The 4,442-nt window shown below is 38.9% G+C and overlaps 1 pseudogene; it reads right to left on the bottom strand.

The window, feature by feature from the left end:
- Nucleotides 1-3,095: 3,095 nt before the first annotated feature.
- On the bottom strand, nt 3,096-4,162 carry LOC123805044 (annotated as a pseudogene).
- Nucleotides 4,163-4,442: the final 280 nt, after the last annotated feature.

The raw sequence follows: 4,442 nt of genomic DNA, 5'->3' as shown, positions 1-4,442 counted from the left end.
TAACAAAGACCATATATGAGAAACCGACAGTCAACATACTCAATGGGCAAAATCTAAAAGCTTTCTGACTAAGATCAGGAATAAGACAAGGATATGTGCTTTCACCACTCCTATTTAACACAGTATTGGAATCCTTAGCCACAATGATCAGACAAGAAAAAGAAATAAAATGCATCCAAACTGGAAAGGAGGAAGTAATGCTGTCATTGTTTGCAGATGAAATAATAATGTACATAGAAAAACCTATAGACTCCACCCAAAAACTTTTCAAACTTTAAAGTGAATTTGTCAAAACATCAGGATACAAAGTCAATATTCATAAATCAAAAGCATTTTTGTACACCAACAGTGAAATATCAGAGACAGGAATTAGAAAAAATCCTATCTGCTATAGCAACAAGAAAAATAAAGTACCTAGGAATAAAGCTGACCAAGGAGGTGAAAGTTCTGAACTCACAAAACAACAGAATAATGAAGAATGAAATTAAGGAAGACACAAACAAATGGAATACAGTGTTCATGGACTGGAAGAATTAACACAATCAAAATGTCCATACTACTCAAAGCAATTTATAGATTCAATGTAATCCTTATTAAAATACCAGTGACATATTTCACAGATAAAGAACAAACATTTCAAAAAAATTAACAAGAACCATAAATGACCCTGAGTAGTCTTAGCAATTTTGAGAAAGAAGAACAAGGTAGGAGGGATCACAATACCTAATATCAAACTATATTACAAGGCCACTGTAATCAAATCAGTCTAGTACTGGCATAAGAACAGACACATAGATCAATAGAATATAATATAGACCCGAGAAATAATCCTGTTTCTCTATGATCAATTAATATTCAACAAAGGGACAAGGAGCATAAAATGGAGTAAAAAGACCCCCTTCAACAAAAGGTTTTGGGAGATCTAGACAGCTACATGCAAAAAAAATGAAATTCGATCACCAACTTACCACACACAAAAAAGTAAAATCAAGATGGATAAAAGGTTTAAATAAAGTCATGACAACATAAAAGTCCTAGAGGAGAACATAGGCAGGAAAATCTCAGATATTCCATGCAGCAATATTTTCACCCATATGTCCCCTAGAGCAAGGGATATAAAGGAAAGAATAAACAAATAGGACTTCATCAATTTAAAAAGCTTCTGTGCGGCTAAAGGATGTATCAGCAAAATGGAACAAACCATATGCGAAAACATGCTTGCCAAAGATACCTCAGACAAGGGTTAGATTCCAAAATATATAAAGAACTCACATGACTCCACTCTAAGGACACAAACAACCCATTAAAAAATGGGCAAAGGACTTGAACAGGTACTTCTCCAAGGAGAACATACAGAGGGCCCAGAGACATATGAAAAGACACTCAGTGTCACTAGCCATCAGAGAGATGCAAATTGAAACCACAATGAGATACCATTTCACACCAGTCAGAATGGCCATCATAAACAAAGCAACAAACAACAAGTGTTGGAGAGGCTGTGGAATAAAGAGAACCCTAGTGCACTGTTGGTAGGATTACAGACTGATGCGACCACTATGGAAAACAGTATGGAATTTCCTCAGAAAACTAAAAATGAAACTGTCTTTTGACCCAGCAATTCCACTGCTAGGATTATACCCTAAGAACCCTGAAACACCAATCCAAAAGAAACTATGCACCCCAATGTTCATAGCAGCACAATTTACAATAGCGAAGTGCTGGGAGCAACCTAAATGCCCACTGGTAAATGAATGGATCAAAAAACTATGATACATTTACACAATGGAATTCTATTTCAATGGCAGCAGAAAGAAAGAAGGAGCTCCTACCCTTTGCAACAGCATGAATGGAACTGGAAAGCATTATGCTAAGTGAAATAAGCCAGGCAGTGAAAGACAAATACCATATGATCTCACCTTTAACAGGAACCTAATCAACAAAACAAACAAACAAACAAGCAAAATATAACCCAAGACACTGAAATTGAGAACAGGCTGACAGTGACCAGAGGGGAGAGGGGAGAGAATTTCAGGGGAAAGGGGTGAAGGGTTTGCAGGAACAATTATAAAAGATGCATGGACAATAATGGTGGGGTGGAAACGGGAGGGAGGTAGGGAGGGGTGGGGGTTTGGGCTGGGGTCGAGGGAAAAGGCAGTAAACTGTACCTGAACAACAATAAAAATTAATTAATAAATGACTATTTATTAATTGTCATTTAGTTAATAAATAACAAGTAATAAATTGACATGTCAGGGCAAAAAAGAGGAACACATGGTATATATAAATAATTAAATGCTACTCAATCATACGAAAATATAAAATGCTGCCATTTCAAACATGAGTGGATCTTGAGAATATTATGCTAAGCAAAATAAGTCAGGCATAAAAAGTTTAGACTCATATGATTTCACTCATATGTGGGTTAAAAAACTGAAAGCAACAAATGAAAAAACAACAAAAACAAACAAAAACTCTTAGACACAGATAACAAGACAGTGGTTACCAGATGAAAGAGGTGTGGGGAGTAGTAAAGGGTAAAGGGGATCAAATATATGGTGATGGGAGATTTTACTTTGGGTGGTGGGCACACAATGCAACATACAGATCCTGTATCATGGAACTGTACACTTAAAACTTATATGATGTTTTTAATCAATGTCACCCCAATGGATTTAATTTAAAAAGGGGGGTAAGCAATGAGCCAACACCATTCAACATAGCTTGTCCATTAAAAGAGAAAAAAACCCAAACTCACACACGCATGCACACACTTATACACAGAAAAGCAACAAAACAAAACAAAACCCAGTATTTTTCAACAGTACACTCAATCTACAACAAATGCAAATTCAGAATTATTTGACAGTGCTTCTTTCTTAATACAAAACATTTTTCTGTGATTTACTGTTGACCTATTTTAAATATATTGGTGGTACTACATGAAGCTGTCTCCTTTCAAGAGCTTTTTATTTTATTTACCTTCATATGACTAGCTTCCACCTGCCAAAAGTTTGGGTCAGACAGATGAGTGCCTATACCTTGTGAGATTGAAAGCAATGCTTTTACACACAGGCCAGAAGATGTTTGATTGCCTTTCAACACATAGAAATAGATAGATTTACGCTTAAATTGCCATTTTCTGCAATACTGGTATCAAAGACTAGTCACTATTCGTAATGGCTGTTTCAATTCCCCCATGAATTTGGAGGAGTGGCTTCCCAAGTCAATTGCTGCCTATGACCATATAGGTCAAGTCTATAAGCAAAACTTTCAGCATGCTTGCATGTTCCTATCAGCTGAACAATGGCAAATAACCGCTGATGCCCACCATAATTTTTCTGTTCTTCTAAGACTAACATGAAGTGAAAGCAGTAACAGGACTTCATTATCACCCAGTCCACAACACCAGAAAGATTGATGTCTGTAGCAAGGAAAATTATATCTTCTCCCTGCAGGGTTGTAATAGACTTGTGCTGATGCATCAGTTGAGGAATGATAACATCCAACCTGCTTTCCCACTTACAGGAACCCCCCACCCCCACCCCAGTCATTGGCAGGAACAAGGGTGAAACTCATAGAGCTCTTCCAGATCGGCTTTTTTCTGTGTGTGACAGAGTCATTTCACATCCAGAAGATGCATATTAACAAAGGAAAAGTACTGAATTGGCCACTTTCTCCATAGCCAAGTTGCAAAATGATCCCACCAGGCCCCAGCAGGCTGAACAACACCTGAGCTTTGGGCAACAGTTGCTACAGACAATACATTCTGACACTGAAGAATGAATGGGTGGTAATGCATGGTCAAAGCAGACATGGCATTCAAAAAGACCCGCCAAGTCATTGTTGTAGGTGGTTGTGCCTGTCAGGGAGAGCATCCTGTGAGATGGTGTGCACTTGAAGTTCCTAAAAGGTAACTCTGTTTCAGTCTCCCACCTCAGGGTCATTTCTGTGGGCAGAGAGCACTCCTCCACCCCAGCCCTACTCACGTGCTCTCTGTGGCTGCTGCCAATCCCGGCCACTTCAGGAAGCACCACCATCTCTTCCCTGTGCAGACACCCGTGGGACACTCTGGGCTCTGCTGCTGCTGACACCGCTCCTGACGACTGGAGGGCGCAACCCCCGCAATGGCCACCTGGGCTCCCCCGCTGGACACTGCAGCCATTGCCTTGTTGGAGTCTTCCAGCCACCCAATAGGTAAATATTGACATTTTTAAAGGAAACTACAGGCCTAGGGCAGGACCACCCTCCTTGATCCCCTTTTAGTTTGGAAATTTTATATTTAGACCATCCTTTGAGGTTACTTTTGGTTTTTGATTTTAGTAAAGCTTACCATACATGCCTCCCCTGAGTTTTTCATATTTAGTATGTAGCCCCCTTTTTTGTGTATATTGCTTCGGTTTAGAAAAATACATTTTTCATGTGATTTTATGGTATCATGTAAT

This window comes from Phyllostomus hastatus, unplaced genomic scaffold (assembly GCF_019186645.2).
Source record: "Phyllostomus hastatus isolate PE091 unplaced genomic scaffold, TTU_PhHast_1.1 phas_scaffold_28, whole genome shotgun sequence".
NCBI classification, from domain to species: domain Eukaryota; kingdom Metazoa; phylum Chordata; class Mammalia; order Chiroptera; family Phyllostomidae; genus Phyllostomus; species Phyllostomus hastatus.
Note: the sequence above shows the minus strand (reverse complement) of the source record. Positions and strands in the feature narration are given on the sequence as shown.